The 22205-nt window shown below is 45.4% G+C and overlaps 1 long non-coding RNA gene across 12 annotated transcripts in view; it reads right to left on the bottom strand.

The window, feature by feature from the left end:
- Window positions 1–20864, bottom strand: part of LOC141425700 (uncharacterized) — a 63292-nt gene extending 42428 nt beyond the window's left edge. For 10 of the 12 annotated variants that reach the window (XR_012450755.1, XR_012450759.1, XR_012450750.1 and 7 more), the window contains exons 1-2: window positions 20536–20864; window positions 19139–19241 (exon numbers count right to left, since the gene is read on the bottom strand). This is a non-coding gene — a long non-coding RNA (uncharacterized lncRNA). Of the gene's footprint in view, window positions 1–19120; window positions 19242–20535 lie in introns of all 12 variants that reach the window. The other 2 variants (XR_012450758.1, XR_012450757.1) reach the window with 1 other exon arrangement.
- Between the last annotated feature and the right edge of the window lie 1341 nt (window positions 20865–22205).

Genomic DNA, 22205 nt, shown 5'->3' with positions numbered 1-22205 from the left:
TGGGAGGAGTGGGAAGTAATCTGGGAAAAAGAAGTGTAATCTTATCTTCAAGAGAGCGTCCATGAACATGAACCAGTTAGAGGGGACTGTGGCAATTAGACCTGCTATAAATTACTGTGAACAATGGGGAGCGAGGGTGGGAAAAGGCATTGGGTAAGGAGTCAGGACACCTAATCCCAGGTCCACATTAACTACATGACCTTGAGTAAATAACACCCGTGTTTCAGTTACCTCTGTGGTAGGACTAGACCAGGTAACCTCTATGGGACATTTCCAGCCTTAAACTTCTGTGAGTCTAAGAATTTCAGGTATTTAAGAATTCCAGTAACAATGCTGTCAAGTGTACTAATAGCGCTTTCTAGCTACTTATTTTCATGAGTCCTAAATATTCCTTAACTGTGACACTAATAGCCACCTTAGGCTATGGCCACGGCTGTGATTCTATTGTTCCTAAAGTCTCATGTGAGGAAAGGGGGATGGCACCAAGTCTGTAAATCAATATGAAAAATATCACTATGGTGACAGCAATCTTGGCTTGTCTTATCAAGACCAGTAAAGGCAAATAAGCATTTGCAGGTGGATAAAATTGTCTATAAGGATTTGCTCTATAGCTATTTAGCTCTATAACCTAGCCAATGGTTTCTGAAGTCACACTCCAAAGTCTTTCTTCATTTACTATTGTTTTTGCTATTCTTTTTTCATTTCCTAAACAAAATGACCCCGAAGTTGAATGCTTGAGGAACTAACACAGAAGGGCAGTGAGACTCCAGCGTGCACTTAACTCTGCAGATGACTGGACTAATGCTTCTGAGGTGACTCTTGCAAGGTCATCCACTTACCAGAGAAGGCAGTGCATGTGAACATGACCTCTTTAAGGAGGGACAATGTCTTGACTAGGCAGTTCTTTGGAATCACATTCCATTGGGAATCTGACACTGAACCTGACTGCCAACTTGGTGCCCTTAGTCTTCTTTAGCTTTTGAGTTTCAAAGTCTTATCAAGGCTACCTTGATGGCTTGCAGAGTTATGTACCTACTTTTGTCAAAAACACAGTACAGCTGGTGGTGCATGCCTGTGATCCCAGCACTTTTGAGGCTGAGACAGGAAGATCACAAGTTCAAGACCAGCCTGGGCTACATAGCAAGACCTTGTCTTGAAAAAAAAAAAAAAGACAGTAAAGTAAGAAAAGCTACTGCAGGATGGCCTTCACTTAGTATGGTCAAGTTGTCCTCCTATATGCATTAGAAAGCTTTCAGTTGCAAGTAACAGAACACTCAGTTGAAACCAGCTTTAAAAACAATGATTTTTTAAAAAAAAACTTAGATGATAAGCAGCCCAGTAAGTTCTAAAGAGAGTATGACCGAAGTTTCCTGCAGGCACGGTGGTCATGCATGCCTAGTCCCAGCTACTCCAGTGGCTATGGCAAAAAGACGGCAAGTTTGAGGTCAATTTGGGCAACATGGTGAGACCTCATCCCAAAACCAAAAACAAAAACACAGTGCTTCAACAATATCATTAGGAAGCCAAGTGGCTTTCAGCAGTTGACTTTACTCTCCTCCTGACACTGGTTTTGGCCTTGGGCAACTTATCTCATGGTTTCAAGATTCTTCCACAGCCCTGGCTGCACATCCAGACCAGTAGGAACTCGCTCATAAGTCGTCAACCTGTGACATTGCACTGGGTCTTGTGCCCAGAAGAGCCCTGTACTTGGTGTACTGCCCTGCTGTCACCATGTTGAAATTCTTCATACATTCATCTTTAAAATTGTGCATTATATATGAAGTTCTCTGCACGTGAGCAGGGGAGCTATCCCTGCAGCATTTATGATGCCCAGGAACACAGGATTCCAGGGGACCCCAGGTGCATAGGAGACCAGCAGGACACAAAGAAGCAGGGGATGAGCATTTGAAGTCTACAACCAAGTAAGTGGAGGCACCAGGGCCCCAATGCTTTCCAGCTAAAACAGAACTTGCTCAAACACAGAAAGGCAGAGAGTTCTGAGACTACACAAAGGACCAGTGAAGCCAATCTGATTTTTGCTAACACAGGTTACATTCCTACTCTGAAAATGATGACATAGAAGGAGAGACATAAACCACTGGCTAGTACATTTCAGTGAACTAACCCAGAAGAAACCCTAGTACAATTCCAGTCTGGAATTCCAAAAACCTCAATTTCTTGCCTTGTTCCTGTCCCTTGATTTTTTTTTTTATCCAATACTCCTCTATTATCAACAAATCAGTAGGGCAACTACCCAAGTGGTATGCCTTCATTTATTGCCCTGAAAATGTCTGTCCAGAACAGAATATCATCTTCCCGGAACCTGTCCCCACCAGCCTATGGCTAGTGACCTATTTTTTCCTAAGCAATCACAGCGCCGAGTCTCCTTGGTTTGGTGAATGTTCCCCTAAAACATCAAATCCACAATGTCTTCAGTTCCTCCAAGACCATTTCAATAGAAAATCAGAATTATCTACTCTCAGCTGGGAGGAAGACCTTTCTTTCTCTGTACATGCTTCCCATCTGCGTGGATAATCTGTGTAATCTTTGTGAGGATTTAATATGTTTATTTTTTTAAATCACCTACTCTGTGAAAACAGAAATGAATTTTTCATGCCAATTAAAGACAAAAATTCAGTTTCTGTAGTTATACTACTAAGACCTATCACAAGTGGGCTGTATATAATTCATCCTGGAAAAAAGTACAGATCTTTTCCAAAGAGTGGCATCAGAATAATTGAAGCAGTTGCATTTCTCTCTTGAAAATACAGTCAGCTTTCTGTTCTTAGGTGATTTATTCTATGACACACAGCCCCCCCAATACCAAAACCTGAGGATGCTCAAGTCCTGTCTATAAAATGGCATAGTGTTTGCACAGAACCTATGCACGTCCTCCTACTATATCTATTATACCTAATACAATGTAAATGTTATATAAATAGCTGTTACACCGAATTGTTTAGAGAATGACAAGAAAGCTGTATGTGTTCAGTAGAGATGCATTTTTTTCTGAGTGTTTTCCATCAGTAATTGGTTGAATCTGTGAATGAATGAGGAGTCTGCAGAATCAGAGGACCAACCTCTCATTCACCACTACACATCCCCAGACCTCATCCTGAAAACAGATGCCACAGAGCTCCCGCTGCCCTGCCCATTCTCATATAACCAGTGCCTGGTCTGCCTGCAGCATGGACCTCACCCTTGGCTGGTCTTCCTGATGGCCACAGCTCTTCCCTTCTCAAGCCCTTGAAGAAGAAGGGAAGTGGGTCACATGAAAGCACGTGGAAGTGGACATCCCCCGAAGCCAGCAGTAGCAGGACAGAGCTGTGGTGGTGCCTTGTTCCTTTCTATTTTGTTGTGTTTTAGTAACTCTCAAAGCTGACTTATGCATGGGCTTGTTCTATAGTAAACTCTGGTCGAGCCAGAAGAGGCTTGAAAATATCTTAGTTCCACCCCTAGAGGAGAGTGACATTCCCAAAAACATCCAACAAGCTCTCAGGGGAGCCAGAAGCAAACCTGGGAGCCCCAAACTTCCCAGCATATTGAATTACTCACTTTCAACAAAAATACCTGATTTCCCAAAGTTGTCCTTGGTGGTGTGCCTAAGACCAATTTTTATCCAGAAACAAGGCAACAATTCTGTTTTTATTTCCACATTGCAGCTCATAGAATTCAAAGGCAGACACTACTGTAAGAATCAGTCTCCATTAGAAAACCAACTGGATGGGTTCTTTTTCTTTCTTAAATAAGATTAGGAGACTGTCCTGGAAGCAGCACTGCTATCTAGAACAGGAGTTCTTACCTTGACACCACGGAAGCTTTGGGTGGGTGGTTCTTGGTTGTGGGACTGCATGTGGCCAGCAGCATCCCTTGCCTCCACTCCCCCAGATACAAATAGCATCTCCTCCCCTCAGCTTGTGACAATTAAAAGTGTCCCCAGACATTGCCAAGATTATCCCTGATTAAGATCCACTGGTCTAGACAGAGACAGATGTCACTAAAAAACACTCATAAAGAAAAAAAAATGTTCACAGGAGGGCTCTGTAGCTGAATATTCTGGAAAACAGAGAGTCCAAAATTCCTATGTGCTGGCTTAATACTTCCACATGACCTGCCTCATCCCACACAGTGGCCAGTGCCGAGAGGACCACGAAAAAATAACGTGTGGCCACCAAATATCCGAGCACTATTAACCTGGCCCTGTTGACCCATAACACACAGCATCCCAAGGCCTTAAGACTGCTGTCACTGTGATATGTAGTTCCTGGAGCATCCAGACTGAATTTCAGGTGGAGGATGTTGGAAAGACCAATCAGACCTCTGGGTATGTTAAAGCTTGTCTGAGGGGATAAAAGAGCCTGCTTGTTTCCAGCCATGTTTACCAGCCTCAGTGTTAGCAGTTGTTGTGGCTTTAGCTTCTTAAGTACAGTTTCTGTCTCCGATGGAGGTCGAAAAGTGGGAAGTATGCAGGTTTCTTAGAAAGTAGCTGTCTTAGAATAATTGTCAGGTAAGGAACTTCCTTTGGCTTTGGGGGGTCTGACAACGAGTGTGATGTCAATACTAAGAGTAGTTAATTCATTGTGTCATAGGAAAGCCTTTCATAGGTTAGCAATTTGGGTGCTATTTTTTGGGTGTCCCTCCAGCCATCATGAACCTTCTTCCTTTCCATAGACAGCAAAATCATGTTTTACCCCCAATGCATATTGGCTGTCTGTGTTAGCATTAGTCTCTTACTCTGAGAGAGTTATGAAAACGGTGAGGACTCTTGGTTAAATCAAACTAACCTCAGGTATGGATTTGACTTCAATGGGGTACAGAAATTCTCATTTGCAACTTGAGTTAAAAACTGTCCCCAGAGTATGACACGAGGGTCTTGGAGAGCAGTGTTGGCATTGTCAGAGCAAGGAAGGGCTGGAGACCATCCCTCAGGGAGGGGGAGGAGTGCAGCTGGACCGAAGTTTTGAAAACAGTGGCCAGTGATGCACGGAGAAGGCAAAAGTAGGATTTTGTAGGAGATGAGTGGAAGTTGGCCTTCTTCATGAATAGTAGGCTATAAATGGCAGAGAGCCCTAAGGGACTGAGTGGAGGGCTTATAACCAAACCCACGATGTTTTGGACAAATCCTACAGCAGCACCAACTCCTTGTAAGCAAGAGGGAAATTCTCGAGACACTGGATATAGTAGGCTTTTGGCTTCCATCGTGTTTGTGTCCTCAAATCATGTCCTCTTGTGTTTTTAAAGAGGGAAATGGGTAATGAGTCTAAAATAGAGCCTCCAGGTTGGTGGAGCGGCTCAAGTGGTAGAGCGCCTGCCTAGCAAGCTCAAGGTCCTGAGTTCAAACCCCAGTACAACAAAAAAAAGAGACAAGGATGACTTAAAATAGGGCATCCAAACATAGGAGAAGAAGATAGAGAGGTTGTGAGGCTTTGAAATGCAAACATGGAAGGGGAGTCCCAATTAAGAGATTTGAGGGTGGTACCCTTACCTTAGCATATAAGAGAGAGATTGCCATAGTTCAAAAGTTAGGGATGCAGTTCCTCCTATTGTCAACTAATCCTGGAACCCTCAAGGTTATGGTTTTGTCTTAGGAAGAAGGAAATTAATAATGGCGATAACTCTAACCATTGTGTATGCTTTTTACAGACCTATGTCTTTCGTGGGCAACAGCACGAAGTAAACGACAGTGAGTGGTACGAGAGCTGCCAAGGGTATGCAGAGTTGCAGAGGAAGGTGTAATCTCTCAGGTCTGCATTTCGCGTCCTGGCAAAAGAAGTGTGGGCCTCAGTAATGCCTTGAGGCACGATGTCCATGAGCACCTCTGACCTTTCCATGTGAAGGCAAAAGAGTGTTGTGAGGAGGGTTGGAATGTACAGTAAATAAAAGCACAACATAAACTGATGACTGTGAGATGAAGTGCTGGATGGATGGAGGCCAGGATGGTGTTGAGTGCTCAGGAGGAAGTGAATTGGAAGAGCATGCAGATCTAAGATGAGAGCCACGTGGCAGGTGATATTCTCTAGACTTTTATAGGATTGCACAAGTGGGTGTTTTTGTAATCAGTGGTTGTCTGTCAGTCAGCTGGACAAGAAATGCCTGTTTCAGGAAAGAGTAGGAAATACTTTGGAACTAATAGGTATAGGCAAGAACTTTCTCAACGGAACCCCAGCAGCACAGCAACTAAGAGATAGCATAGATAAATGGGACTTCATAAAACTAAAAAGCTTCTGCTCAACAAAAGAAATGGTCTCTAAACTGAAGAGAACACCCACAGAGTGGGAGAAAATATTTGCCAGCTACACATCAGACAAAGGACTGATAACCAGAATATATAGGGAACTTAAAAAACTAAATTCTCCCAAAACTAATGAACTAATAAAGAAATGGGCAAGTGAACTAAACAAAACTTTCTCAAAAGAAGAAATTCAAATGGTCAAAAAACACATGAAAAAATTCTCACCATCCCTAGCAATAAAGGAAATGCAAATTAAAACCACACTAAGATTCCATCTCACCCCTGTTAGAATAGCCATCATCAGCAACACAACCAACAACAGGCGTTGGCGAGGATGCAGGGAAAAAGGAACCCTCTTACACTGTTGGTGGGAATGTAAACTAGTACAACCACTCTGGAAAAAGATTTGGAGGCTACTTAAAAAGCTAAACATTGATCTACCATTTGATCCAGCAATACCACTCTTGGGGATATACCCAAAAGACTGTGACACAGGTTACTCCAGAGGCACCTGCACACCCATGTTTATTGCAGCACTATTCACAACAGCCAAGTTATGGAAACAGCCAAGTTATGGAAACAGCCAAGATGCCCCACCACTGAAGAATGGATCAAGAAAATGTGGTATCTATACACAATGGAATTTTATGCAGCCATGAAGAAGAACGAAATATTATCATTAGCAGGTAAATGGATGGAATTGGAGAACATCATTCTGAGTGAGGTTAGCCTGGCCCAAAAGACCAAAAATTGTATGTTCTCCCTCATATGTGGACATTAGATCAAGGGCAAACACAACAACGGGATTGGACTTTGAGCACATGATAAAGTGAGAGCACACAAGGGAGGTACGAGGATAGGTAAGACACCCAAAAAACTAGATAGCATTTGTTGCCCTCAACACAGAGAAACTAATGCAGATAATTTAAAGTGACAGAGGCCAATAGGAGAAGGGGACCAGGAACTAGAGAAAAGGTTAGTTTGAGAAGAATTAACCTAGAAGGTAACACACATGTACAGGAAAGTAATGTGAGTCAACTTCCTGTATAGCTATCCTTATCTCAACTAGCAAAAACCCTTGGTCCTTCCTATTATTGCTTATACTCTCTCTACAACAAAATTAGACATAAGGGCAAAACAGTTTCTGCCTGGAAATGAGGGGGAAGGAGGGAAGGGGGGAGGGGACAGAGGGAGGGGGTGGAGTGGTTAAGGGAGGGGGTGGGGGAAGCGGGGAGAAATGACCCAAACATTGTATGTACATATGAATAAAAAAAAAAAGAAATGTCTGTTTCTGTGTCTGGCTAGTTTGGGGGACAAACAGTTCATCTAATCATTGAAGAAAGGAATGATGATAACTGGGAGAGTCTGTTCTTGGTTTGTCACAGGTAAATAAAAGTCATCTGTGAGTCTTATGGAAGTCACAAAAAGGAGCTGGCAGTGTTTGAGAGTGGACAAGTGCTACAGCTACTTGTCATAGTAGTTTTGGAGACTGAAGTCTGAAATCAAGATTTGGGAAGGACTAGTTTCTCCTGAGTTCTCACTCATTGACTTGAGATAGTGTCTTTCCCTGGATATCACATGGTCTCCCTCTGTGTGTGATTGTGTCCTGGTCTGCTCTTATAATGACACCAGACAGAATAGATTAGGGCACACCCCAATAGCCTCATTTTAACTTAATCACCTCTTTCAAGGACCTATCTCCAAATAGTCACATTCTGAGGTACTGGGAGTTAAGCCTTCTAAATATGAATTTGGGGGGACATATCAGAGGGTCTTATCAAAGTCACATAGGTGGTTCTTCAAAAGAAGCCATTTCCCAGAAAACTAGAGAGTGGGATTTTTTTCAACATAAAAGTGTGGGAGATTACTTGTGGCCCAGGGTTCAGGTGATATTCTGCACTGTCCATGATAACGTCCCTCATGTGTCCTGCTCCTCTGCAGGCCTCCACTGGCTGATGGAGGAGGAGTACAGGAAAGGACTCATGAGGAAACCAAGAGAGGCTAAGCAGAGCAGTGGAAAAGAGAAGTAAAGAAAACATCTGTGGGGTTGGAGGGTGGGGGACATGTGGCCTGCAATTGACAAGGGGAGGGGCAAGGAGACAGAAATAGCTGGAGGCTGTGCTTAAAGAGAGAATGGGTTCTAAGCAGTCAGTAGAAGGCAGGAAATTGGAGAAAGGGGTGAGTAAGGGGAGTTTTTCCCATAAGTCTCCACCCATGTAATGCCCAACCCTTCACCCTGCTCAGACTCAGAGATTTCTCCAATAAACTTACTTATTGATGTTTAAAAAGTCTGGATTGTGACTACTGTTCCTTTGGGTTTGGCCCTTGCTGGGGAAGGCCTGGAGGTAGGTGAGCTGGAGTGTTTCCTCACTCCAGGTGTTTGAGCCTATCAGGGTCTCTCACCTGCAGACATGTGGGCAGATGGCTCCCTCCTCCTGGGCCGTGAGCCCTTGACATGCCCACAGGCCCCTGTCTGCTCTATCCTAACCATGTCCTGTATTCAGGGCAGAGCCTGACCTACCCACCATTCTTGGATCCCTCTGCAAATGTTTATAAACTGCTCACGTCTGAGTCAATCTAGACCCTTTTGCATCTGATCATATGTTCCACTTGAACCACCTCTGGGAGGCACCAAAGTCATGATTCTTCATTTCACATGTCCTAACCAAGAGGACCCACGTGGCCATCTGAGCCCTTGTGCAGTAAATATGCATGTGTAGAAAGATAAAGGCAAACAGGCTGCTTTCCCAATGCAGGGGGAAGGTAAGGAGGAGACAGGCCTCTCTGTGAGTCCTTGGACAGAGCAAGGAAAGAGGAAAAGGAGAAGAGGACTCCCCGGGGAGCTGGCTGAGAGACCCACAGGGGAAATCTGCTGTGCCCTGGGCCTCAGCCTCATTAGCACACACTCTGCCTCCATATCACAAGCTCTGCTTTGATGGCTGGAATTAGATCTACGTGTAAAAATCTGTTAGGAAATCAAATAGGTGCCAAGAAGAGGGAGCAGGGGACCAGGGCAACAGGGTGAGATGACAGGGACACTCCAGTCACCCAGTCTCCCTTTCCTGCTGGTGCTCAGGTGTCCACTGCCACCCTGGCTGCTGCCCCACCAGCAGGAGGGGGAAGGAGGAGGACAGGCAAGCAGAGGCTAAGAACTGCCATGGGAGAGAGAGAGAGACCAGGCTCGGAATCTGAGTGTGTTTTCTTTTCGGGAGATGCTGCGAGGCGTGCAAAAGTGAGCGGTGATGGCTCACAGGAGCCTCAGCAGCGCCAGGCTTCAGCAGCAGCTCTGCTCTTCTGGGGGGTGGGGCATTAGCTGCTGCAGCACCAGGCCAAGTCGCTGCACAACAGAACGGTTTTTATAGCTCTGTTTGGCTTCACGGTTCTCAAACAGACAAGCTGGGGGACAAATGGTTTTAAGATCCATGTGTGTGCTGTTGAAGCACCCAGCCTGTCTTCCTAAGGGTTTCTCACTCCCAACTTCTTAAGCTGAAATACAAAGATATCCAGAAAAACCAATGTAGTTAGAATAACAGGCTTTCTTTGTACATACCCAGGCACATGTCCTTCACCAAAACATGGTATTGCCCCTTAAAATCAAAGCAAAAGCAGCAGTCAGAACATGGAGCAGAAAGAGTGAGGCATGCTGTACCATTGCCGTGCACAAGCTCAGCTCCACTTCCAGAAATACAGGGCTGTCTACCCCGACAGGAGTAGCAGGGTGTCCATGGAGAACTTGGGTCACATTGCTCTGAGGACAATGTTTCATGAAATCATCCACCACATTCAACCCTGTCCAAGAATGTTTTCATTAAGATTCAACTAATGTGATGTGTTGGGTCTGCAAATATGATTGCAAAAACGGGGACCAGGATGCAAAGGAACACTTCCTCTAGTTAACCAGAATGTTCGCTTTATGGAGTCTGCACACCCTGGCATCTGTTTGCAGCATGAGGCCACGTTGCATAGCTGAGCACACCACGGTCCAGCTGCAAGAGTGGCCCTCATGGGGAGGTGGTCAGCAAACAGCTGCATGACAGCAGGGAAACCTCATCTGCCTCCTACTTCAGCCCCTGCTGAGCCCAGCACAGAGATGCTAAGCTGCACACACAGGGCTGCTATTCCTGCTGAGGAGAGCCAGGAGATGGTAGCATATAGGAGCTACCTCCTGAGTGACCCGGACAAACCTGATGTGCCTTAAAACAGATCCCTAGAGCCTGGGCTTTGTCTTAAGAGTAAGGACATTGTGTATATTATTTAAAGTAAGTAAAATAATGAGGAGAGGCAGAAATGGGAAAGAAACCTGGCTTTAAAAGCCATCCCTTAATTCCCTGAAGAGAATTAAGTTCTCCATGGCTATAAAGGGCTCAATCCATAGCTGCTTGGGAAAAAAACAGTCCTATGCTGTGGCCCAGGGACCTCTCTAGGGACATACCATGAGCACACTGGACCACTGCCACAAGTCTTGATGGCCTTGCGTCTAGCCCCTCATGTGACCAAGAATCTGGAAGATATATCAGTCTGAGTTTCCTCTTTTTCAGGACAATCCTCTAGTTCTGGACTTCAAGGCATTGCATTTTGTGCTTTTAAGGCCTGAGAGTATCATCTGGGAGCCCAGTGAACTGACACTCAGTGGACTAAGAGAAACCTGTCTCCCATTGACAATGTAAGAAAAGTGGAGTACACAGAGGGAGAATGGCCAGGCTGCACCTGTCGGTCAAGGTGCTGAGAATTTCCAAGCATCTCTCAACTCAACAGCTGTGGATCTTTAGATGGTCAGCCCATGATTGCACAGATGAGTCTGGGGTCTGAGTCACATGTGAGTGTCACACAACTTCTTCAATCTCATTTTCTAAAAGCTTCTACCTCCTTTCCAACTCCTTAGCATGTGCTAATGACAAAACGGATGGAGCCAGTTTGAGTTCAGCTTCCTCCACCTCTATGAGTTAACAAGCAGCAGAACACATAAAGATAGGCAAAAACAAGCCAGAGTCTCTATAAACCAAGGGAATAAAAGCTGCCTGTGCTAGCCAACAAGTACATTCATAGATGTGAACTCTGCTTCAGTGTAGTCTTAAGGACTATGGTCAGCAGAAACATGCAGAAAGGGCCTCTTTCCCCTAGGGAGGTTGGACAGGCTCAAGGACTGCCCAGAGGTCACAGATTCAGGAAGTGAAAGTCCTCAAGAGCGTGGGACACAGGGAAAGGAAGGATTTTTAAGAGGGAGTCCCAAGGCCAGGCCCATGGCTGGGAGGAAGGCTTCCAGGGAGCAAGGATGGCACAACATTCCCAATGCAGGAATGCAGAAAGGGGCTGGAAGAAAGAAGGGAGACAGCAACACCAGCCAAGGAGGCCAGGGGTCAGCAGAGAGCAACTGCAAAGCAAGCAGGTGATTTAGCAATGAAACGAAGAAGAAAGGTTAGTTTATGCCCTAAGCGGTTCTGTGTAATCCATTCATTCATTCCATCACTCATTCCCCTGCCAGTTTCTACAAAAATTTCAGGTTTCATTTCTATTGAGGAGGAAAAAAGAACCCGTAGGGAGAGCAAGGTTAAGGAAAATATAGTTGTCCTGGTCCTTTTATGTTCCACTTATTGTAAAGCACTTCTCACTGAGTGATGGGAATAGCCATTCATCAGGACATTCAGAAAACTGTTCCGGGTCCCCTTGTAGCTAAGTAAGAAACTCGATCTCATGCAAGAGTCTCCCTCTGACACTCCATGCTTTGAAGGCCTCCTCCAGAGCTGGCTGAGTGTCAGCTGCAGAATTCTTGCTGGCTTCAGCATTTCCTTTGTTTCTCAGGTTCTGACAAGTGTATGAATTCCCCCTAAATTTTCATGAAATGCAAAAGAAACTTCTGTGCTGGGGAACGTTGTGGGGGGTGTGATCTCTTGCCCGTGGCTTGGGTCCTGTCATTTATTTTCCCCTTTTAAGCTATGCTAGAGAAAGGATGGGGAACACCTGCAGCAATCATGTGCCAACAGGAGGGGTGTGTGATGCTGAGGATGCCCTGGGGTTCAAACTCTGGAGACCTTGATGCCAGCATCTGTCCTGCTACCAGCTGACCCTTGGTGCCTTGTTACTGCAGAGAAGAAAGAAAAGAAAAGGAAGAGAAAAGGCAGGTATGTGAGTTAGTTTTCCATTACTATAACAAACACTTAAGATAACGAGCTTATAAAGAGGAAAGGTTTATTTTAGAGGTTCAGGCTGAAATGGTTGGCCCTGTTGCTTTGGGCCTATGGTGAGGCACCTCATCGTAGTAGGCACACATGGCAGAGCAAGCTGCTTACCTCATGGTGACCGGGAAGCAAAAAAGAGAGAGAGGAAGAGACTGGCACCCAACAAGGCCCCAGTGACCTGAAAGATTCCCACTATGTCCCACCTCGTAAAGGTTCCACTTCCTCTTAATAGTGCCAGAGGCTAGAGACCAAGCCTTTACTGCATGCAACTTTGGGGACACTTATCCAAAATATAACATCAGGAGATGGGGTGAAGGCAAACTTGGTTTAAAGCAGGGTTTCTCAGACCACACCATGAGTATCTTGGAGCAGATCATTCTTTGCAGTGGGGACCGTCCTGTGATTGTAGGACATTGAGCAACAACTCTGGCCTCTACCCACTAGCTACCAGAAGCAGCACCTCCAGTCACAACAATTAAAAATGTCCACGACAGGAAGATCACAGATTTGAACCATGCATGGGTTACATAGTGAGACCCCCATCTCAAAATAATAAATACCTGCCAACATTGCCACCCGTCCCCTGGGCAAGGGAGATCGTCTCCAGTAGAAACTGCGGGTGTAGACCTACACTATCTAATCCAGAAGCCACACGACGTCACTGAGCATACGGCTAGGCCAAATGAAGATCTGCTGTAAGTGTGAAATGTACCCTAGATTTCAAACACTTAAATGAGAAACAAGAAAGAATCTAAAATAGCTCATGAGTTTTTTATATTAACCTGTTTTATATTTTTATACATCATATTGATTACATGTTGCAACAATGCCGTTTTAATACATTGGTAAAATAAAAGAATTAATTTCACCTCTTTCTTTTGTACTTACTGTAATGTGGCTGCTAAAAAAAGTTGTAATAATGCACATGGCTTGTGACATGGCCACCTTAGCTTTCCATTGGCCAGCTAAGACCCTCCCTGCTCAGCTAGTCCACTTCCCTGTGACTGACTGACCAACTCCAGCAGGAGCAAAGGGACAGTTTTCCAGCACTTTCCACAGTCAGTCGAAGCATCACAGAGTGTGGACACAGAATCCTGTCGGAAAAATCTCTGCTGCTTTCCTAGAGGAGCATTTGGATCTTTCTCCTCCATGATAAACGAAGCAAAACCTTCAGCGTCAGTGTTTCGAGGCAAGGTCCTGCCAGTCCCACAGAGGAAGCAGCCCCAACCGTCAACATCCGGCTCTGGCCAGCCCATAGCCGCCACAGGCCTGACACCCCAGGCAGATGCAGGGGGAGCCTACCTCACTGTGGAAGTTTCCACGATGTCTAGAACCAGGAGAGCTGGCTCCCACCAGGAACCAATGGCGGGGGTCACATTGCTAAATGCTTTCCACATACCTCGCTTACCTTCCTACCCCAGCCATGTTAGCTGCACACTGGGTGTCTCCATTTTACCCGTGGCCAAAAGAAATTTAGCCCAGAAATGTAGGTCATAAGAGGTTACACAGCCCAAATGCCACTAGAGAGGCCAGAAATTCAGTCTCACTTCTTTGTGCCACTGTCATGTCTCACTGTACCTCCTGTAGTTGCTTGCAATGCCCCAGGGTCAAAAGCAAAGGAAACATTTGAGGTGGCCCTTCTGCTTTTCTGGCTCCCAGGTCATCTCTGATTTGTCATTATCTTTGACTGCAGGCCCCATAACAAGGCCTACAAGCTGCTCACAGGAAGCTCCAAAGGGACATTCCCTTCCAAGGTCAGCCCACCTTCTGGGAGCTGTGATGTTGACTGCACAAGACTCAAGACTCTTAGGGTTCCCTCTGGAGTCCCCAGCTGGTGTAATTTGGATAAGGGTCTTCCAAAGGTCCATGTGTTAGAAGCTTGGTTCCCAGCCTGTGGCCCTATTGGGAGGTACAGGAACCTTTAGGAAGTGGGGCCTAGTGTCATTGGGTCATTAGGGGAGTGTCCTTTAAGGGGATATTGGGATCCTGGCTCCACCTCTCTCTTTCCCTCACTCCTTCCTGGCTGCCAGGAGGTGAACAGCCTTGTTCCACCCCCATGTTCCCTGCCATGATAAGCTGCCTCACCAGAGGCCTAAAGGCAATGAGGCCAAGCAAACATGCACTGAAACCTCCGAGACCATGAGCCAGAATAAACTTTCCTCTTTTTAAGTTGATCTGTCTCTGGTATTTGTTATAGTGACACAGTGCTGACTGACTCTCCTAGCCATGGGAGCCCCCTCTCTGCCCTCTGCTTACTCCCCTCCCTGAAAATAAGAACAATTTCAATTACCTCCCCTGACCCACCCCCATCCTTGGCCCGAGCCCAGACTCCTAAATAACTTTAAGCTTTCAAAACAAAATCCACAAGGGTGAGTTTGGATTTGGACAAAATCTGCTTTCAGTCTTGTACCACAAACCTCCCAACAAGATGAGCCTGAAGACCTGGGAGAAGATGGCAGACAAAATGCAATGTAAGATGTCTATGAATTATGTTTTTTCCACCAATGAATAAACTGAGGCTCTATGGTGTCAAGTGACTTGCTCAGTGTCACATTTGTGCCAAGAATCAAGGGAGGGACTCAAACCCAGGACCCTGGCTCCACCTGTCTATGTCAAGTGTTGCTCCCCCTATTCCACGTTGAATCCTGACATTACAGAGACCCTGGAGGACATCAGCCCTCTCTCTGTATTGTCACAGGCTTGTAGCCCTAGGAAAGGTCAGTGAGACTGAGATTGCAAGGCCCTCATTCTATTCCCAAAGCTTTCTCTGAAAGAATGCTGGCTTCTACGAGGTCACCACTCTCCAGCCAGCCAAGTTAGGAGACATGAGTATAGATAGAAGTCACTGGAACATTTCCAAAAAAACTTGTTAGAAATGAAGGCTAACGTATAACTAAACTAGATCATCTGATTTAGATGATATTTTTTTTCTTGAGCAATCTGCAGAATGTTTTTTTTAAAAAGTATTTAAGATCAGGTATGGTGATACACACCTGTAATCTCAGCACTCAGGAGGCTGAAGCAGGAGGATCACAAATTCAGGATAGTCTGGGCTATATAGGAAGACTCTATCTTAAATAAATAAATAAATAAGAAAAGAGATTTTAAAGCCCATGGGGGCTTCAGGGATTTTTCAAATAGGTGATTCTAAGTGCCTTTCTTTTTCATTTTGGTGGTTGTGGATTGAGGGATTCATGAGGGAAGCTAGTCCAGAGGAGGTGTGGAAGTGCTGAGCTGTCTTATCAGATGTAGCTCTTACTGGCAAGATAACTGAACCCTGATCTAAGTACTCTATCATAAAACTGTACAGGGAGTCTTAAGATTAGAGCAAATGCTTGCCATATGTGGAGGCCCAATTCAGGGATCTCCGCTCAGATATCTGCCCCAGACTGTGACTTTATTACAGCATGGAAACAGAGAAAGGGACCAGAATCACAGAACCTGACACAGTTCTATGAATGTGTTCAGCAAAGGTTTCTGTTGAACTCCAAAGAACTGTAATATTCTACTTACAAAATGCTGCACAGCTAATAATAAAACTAAGAGGATAGACTGATGAAAATATAATTTGTCTGAAGGTGTGGTTCAAGTGGTAGAGCACCTGCCTCACAAGTGGGAAAGCCTGAGTTCAAACCACACACACACACACACACACACATATTCATATTCATATATTCACCCATATACATATATATATATAACTTAACAAGAGGGATTATGAAATACCCAGAAATCAAGTCAATTATAGTTCTTTTAGATACTGGCTACCTGTGAAAAAGCACATGGACAGGCCTGGGGAAGGGGTAGCTCAGTGGTAGAGCACTTGTCTGGCACGTGTGAGACCCTGGGTTCTGTCTCTAGAATATATATATATAATGAGTTCCACAAACATCAAGTTGAATGAAAGTAGAGGTTGAACAAAAGAGGGTCAGACACAAGAGTACATACTAAGTGGTTCCATGAATATTAAATGAAAAATCATGCAAAACTAGTTGTGAAAACCAGCATGGTGATTCCTCAAAACATTTTAAATGAGCAGGGTGTGGTAGTATAAGACTGCAATCCCAGCACTTGGGAGGCTGAGACAGAAGGATTACAAGTCCCACGGCAGCCTGGGCTTCATAGTGAGACCCTGCCTCAAAAAAAAAAAAAAAAAAACCAAACAAAAATAAAAATTAAATTGTCACTTGATCCAGGAACTCCATTTCTGGATGTGTATATCCAAAAGAATTGAAATCAGGTTTTGAACAGGTATACCTTGCTTACATTAGTCTTATTCACAATAGCCAAAGATGGAAGTTATGTAAGAGCCCATGGGTCAATGATACATACACATAATGCCATACTGGTCAACCTTAGGAAAGGTGGCCATTCCCAATGACACACGCTACAACGCAGATGAACCTTAAGGACATTTTAACAGGCATAGGTCAGTCACCAGGGACGATCTGTGATTGCACTCACGTGAGGGCCCTAGAGTAGGCAAGCTCATTGAAACGGGAACTAGAACAGCGGTCGCTGTGGCCGGGAGCAGGAGAGATAGGAAGTTAGCATTTAACGGGGACAGGGTTTGTTTTAAAAAATTTAAAGTGCTGGAGGTGGATGATTGTGATAGTTGCACAACAATGTGAACATACCAATAAACTGCACTCTTAAAAACAGTTAAAACAATAAGTTGTATGCTGTTTCTATGATACCACAATTAATTTTTTTTCAGGCTGGGGAGGATGTAGTTCAGTGACAGAGCCCTTGCCTACCATGTTCAGGCCCCTGGGTTTGATCCCCAGTATTGCAAAAGAGTTTAAAAAAAAAGGCAGGGGTGGGGGACAATACAGGCATACTAAACTATGAGTGGGATGAGGGCTCCCAGTGATAATGACATTGTTTCTTAATTGGAATAATGTTTGCAATAAACATTTTCAATCTGTGAACATTTTTTTTCACAGTGCTAGGAACTGAACCTAGGGCCTTGAACTTTTTGGCATGCACTCTGCCACTTCAGCCCAGCCCTTTTATTTTTATTTTGTTCTTGAGATAGGGTTTCGTTAACTTCGCCTGAGATGGCCTTGAACTTGTGATCCTCCTGCCTCTGCCTCTCAGTAGCTGGGAATACAGGTGTACTCCACTACATCCAGCTAAATTTATGAACTTTTGTCAACCTATATAGGATTTTGGCACTTTTCTGAATGCATGTTATATTTTAATTAAAAGTTTGGAAATTTTCATGAACAAAAATAAAAACCTAACTATACAAGAAAATCAACCAGGCTAAAAGAAAAGCTCAAGTCTGTAACAATATACAATAGATGATTCCCTTGTTCTCCATAACAGCTTCTGGTGCTCCCAGGTTTATAAAGCAACTCTGACTTTTGATTTCATGGCTATTCTTTCACAGGCAAGAATATACACCCACCAAAAAGTCCAATTTAAAAAAAAAAACAACAAAAAAATACCTTCCCCTAGGAGTCCCTTCCCCCACAGCTGCTCAGCACAATCTTGGCTTCACCCAGCAGTTTGAGTAAAAAAATGACTTGAGTGCACAGAGATCTCAGGGTGCAGCTCTGCAGGGATTAGGTAAATCACAGGTGCACTCTCACCTGAACCAGCCAGCAGCTTACTCATTAATCAGGTGCTTAACTGGCTGTTGCTCCAAGTTCCTCTCTGCTTGGCAGGCTGGTGGTTTTGGATTGGTTCCCAGTTTTGGGGCCCCTGCAGCTCCCCTTTTCCACTCTTGACCAAAACTTCTTTCTGCAAGTTTCTAGACCATGAGCTGGGTTTTGTCAGTCTGTTTTCACTGGATTCCCCACACAGAGTTGGCATCTCAGGTTTTCTCCCTCTTTCCCAGACCATAGCTTCCCGACACTATTCACCCTGCTCAGCCTGTGAGCTGAGCTGGCCTCTCCACAAGGGGTCCCAGCTCTGCTTTCTCTGACTCTAGTCTTTCTTCCAAAGCTTTTCCCAAATTCCTTTCCTCACCTGATCACAAGCCTAAATGCACCTAGGGCTTACTGAAGCGGTTTTACATTTCATTATGATTTGGTCCTTTTTTTTTTTTAATAAATATTTATTAGGAAATATTCATTATACAGGGGCCATTCCGGTAACAATTCCGATTAGACTGATATAGTACATTATTTACACCACCCCCATCGTCTCTCCCCCGCAGCCCCCTCCCCACCCCACTTAAAGCAATTGCAAGAGGTTATTTATATAACCTGTTTCATATAGGTATTTGAAATACACGATTTGGTCCTTTAAAAAAAGAATCTGGGGCTGAAAGTGTAGCTCAGAAGCTGTGTACTTGGCTAGCATACCCGAGTTCAATCCCTAGAACTACAAAGAAAACAAAGCCAAAAGTAACAACAAAAAACTCAAAGATGATATTAAAATAACAATATTGATAGTTTACAATATACTAAGCACTGAATTCATATAATGTGGTGCCATAACATCTTTATTTTACCAGGGAGGTAACTGAGGCTCAGAGAAGTAGTAACTTGCCTGGAGCCTATAAAAGTGGCAAAGCTAAGATGCAAGATTTAAAGACAGGCCTGGTAGCTCACACCTGCAACCCCAACCCTTGGGAGGTTGAGGCAGAAAGATCAAGAGAGATTTGAAGGCTAATCTGGGCTACACAGAGAGACGCTGTCAGATAAGAAAAAAAAGAAAGAAAAAGAAAAAGATGCAAGGTTTGCTGAATTTTGCATGCTACCTGTTATACCAGGTATACCTGAAGCCTCTCGTGCACTCTGCTAAAAGGAAGTCCATCTGCTGAGTGCCATTCTCTCCAGGACATATGGTGTGTAGATGTTGCTGGTGTCCTCTAACCACAGCTAGAAGAACATTAACAGGGAATCATGAAATGTCAGAGATTTAAAGAACTCTCTAGGGCTGTGTGGAGGGGGATCAGAGGTACAGTGCTTGCCTAGCATGCACAGAGGCCCTAGGTTCCATCCCCACACTGCAAATAATAATAATAATAATAATAGAATAAATGAATCACTCACTACCCTTTAGTTACACCTTTGTGCTTTAAACTTCACATATAACCACAGGGCCCTCTATTAATTTTTAATTTATCCACATGAAACTAGGAAACAGATGTGTCCCATTTAGCATGCCATCAGCTTTGGGGAAATGCTTATGTCTCCAGGGTTAGAATTGCCTTGTATAAAATGTTATGGAGGAGGAAAGATGGAAGAACATCTCCCAGGACGACACTGTGCCATCTTTTAGCTGAGGGAAGAGAGGTGGTTATAACACAACCCAAATCTTAGGTAGGAAATATGTGTATTACTTTAGGCTCTTCTTTCCCTTGAGTAAGTCAGCATTAAGAGCTGTCTTTATCCTTGATCCACCAGTCCCTCACAGTCTGGGAGCAGGACCTCATGGCCCTGTTAGTCCTGAACAGGATCCACACAGGCCACTAATCGCTTTCGAAAGCTGCTCCCTACAGTCTGTGAATGGAGTGAGCACCATTGGGCAACCAAAACCAAACAAAGGCAAACTTTCAGGTCAATTCTGCCAAAAGAAAACAAACTTACAGCCAGGTGGCAGTGGCTCATGCCTGTAATCCTAGCTACTCAAAAGGCAGAGATCAGGAAGATGGTGGTTCAAAACCAGCCCAGATAAATAGTTTGTGAGACCCTATGTCAAAAAAAAAAAATCCATCACAAAAAAGGGTTGGTGAAGTGTCTCAAGGTGAAGGCCCTGAGTTCAAGCCACAACACTGCAAAAAGAAAGCAAACTTACAGAATATATATTTTGATTTTTTTTTCAGAGTTCGTTCAGGATTATGAGAAAACAGGAGGGAATAAAAAACTTTCATTCTACAATGTAAGGTGGGCCAGGGGGTAGGGAAATACTCATTTCCCAATGTCAGGCTCTGGCAACCAAAGACCCAAATTAAAGAATAAAAAGTGCTCCTTTTCCACTTCTAGAAGGCAAAAGGGAGTGAGGGATGGGGAATGGACTCTCCTTGCTTAACCCTCATATAAAGATGATGCTCATTCCTTCAAATTTCAACCTAACCAGTCTCCAATTCCTGTTCTCCATCCCCCACCCCTAAGACGGGCAGAAAAGAGTAATGGTTTGCCTTCCCCAGACAGCTCTTCCCACAAGAATTACCTCATTAATTTCTGTGACCATCAAACCTCAATTTCATAAACGTTTACGAAGGATCATTCTGCCCTGTCACACCGAGGCTTTTTCCCCAGAAGCCTGGCTGTAGGTGACATCGTAAACTTGGGAGCACTAACTTTTGCACTGTTTCCGCCCAGCTACAGAGCTACAGCGGATGCTCCACTTGGGCCAGATCTAGGAGGCAAACAGGGTCCCTCCCTCTTTCAGCTTCTTTCCATCACTTCTGAAGACAAGCTTCCCAGCTACCAGAACAGAAGTCTGTCCCAGATTTTCCTCCCACACCTATGAACTTTGTCCCTGGATGAAGTTCTGGATTCCCCTCTAACCAGAACTGGACATTGTCCAACTAATGTCTTTAGGTTCTTCAAACATTAACCCAGCAGATGTTTTTTCAAGAGGCTTGTGTTTGGCTTTTGAGTTGGTTCTCCAGGCTCCAAGTGGAAAGTCCGAGGCGGGGGGGGGGGGGGGGGGGGTTGGGGGGAAGGGTATCCGCAGTAGCAGTCACCCCGCCCCCACTCTGCTCTGTCACCAGCAGGGCAGGAAAAGGAAGCCCCTTTGTGTGCACAAACCTGCTGACAGGCACGGACCTTTGCCAATGCCCTTGTGCTTTCCTCCCTCGAGCTTCGAGGACCTGCAAAGGAGCAGGGGAACAAGACCAGCCATCTCTTCCTAAACCCATAGGGTAAATGCGTCCAGGAATCAAAACGATGGACCATTTTCCTCCCGTGGTCACCCACACCACAACTGCCCGCCCTGTGACATCTTTTCCCGGTGAAAAGCAACTGCTGGCATTTTGAGCAGCTGTGGGGAAGGGCCAGGAGGAAGGAAACCCGCACCGCCACAGACCCTCCCCAACCCCATCCCCATCCCCCCCCTCCCCCCAGGAAGGAAGGTCCCCGCGTCTGCTTGGGCCCAGCCTGGGGACCTGCAGGGCCGGGGCCATTAGAGGGCAGCATGTGTCTACCTCCCAGGCCGAAGAGCGCTCCCTATTTTTTTTTTTAATTACAGGGTGTCTCTTGTCTCCAAAAGCAAAAGCACCAGGGTTCAGCGTCAGCAAAAAAACAAGTTAGAGAGACCCAGAGAGATGGAGGTGGAGGCTGCGCTCCAATCCCAAGCAAGGTCAGGCTGCTGCTCCAGCCGGCAGGAAGATCAAGTGCGGAGGTCCCAGGCCTCCTGCCCCGAGAGCCCCCTGGGCCCACGTGAGGGCACAGCCCGTGCCCAGGGGACGGGTGGAGAGCTTGGGCGCCCGGCCCTTTGTATCACTGCGCTCCTCGACCTCCTGGAACGCTCGGACAAAGGAGCGTCTTGGTGCTGCCAGCTGCTGGGGACACGGCTGGGTTTTACAAGGAAGGACGAAACCCGATCCCAGCAATCGGGACAGATCAACGTGCTTGTTCTTTGAGGTGACCCAGTTCTGAAAGCAGCCGCTTGGCTCTGAACACATGTGTATCACTCTCCCCGCTTGGTACCCCCAGCCCTGCCAGCGAGGTAACACAGTGGCATCCTTCCACGCTGCTGGGGCGGCCCCTGCCACAGCAGCTCCACACTCTGCGGGCCCTGGGGCAGCCAGGACTGGCCTCTGCCCCTCCTCTTTCTGATTTACCAAGTTTCACCCAAAGTAGAGAACCAGGGACAGTGGATCGGCCTTGCCTCCA

Source organism: Castor canadensis, chromosome 8, assembly GCF_047511655.1.
Source record: "Castor canadensis chromosome 8, mCasCan1.hap1v2, whole genome shotgun sequence".
In the NCBI taxonomy this organism is placed as follows: Eukaryota; Metazoa; Chordata; class Mammalia; order Rodentia; family Castoridae; genus Castor; species Castor canadensis.
The sequence above is the reverse complement of the archived record's forward strand: the minus strand, read 5'-3'. Positions and strand labels throughout refer to the sequence as shown.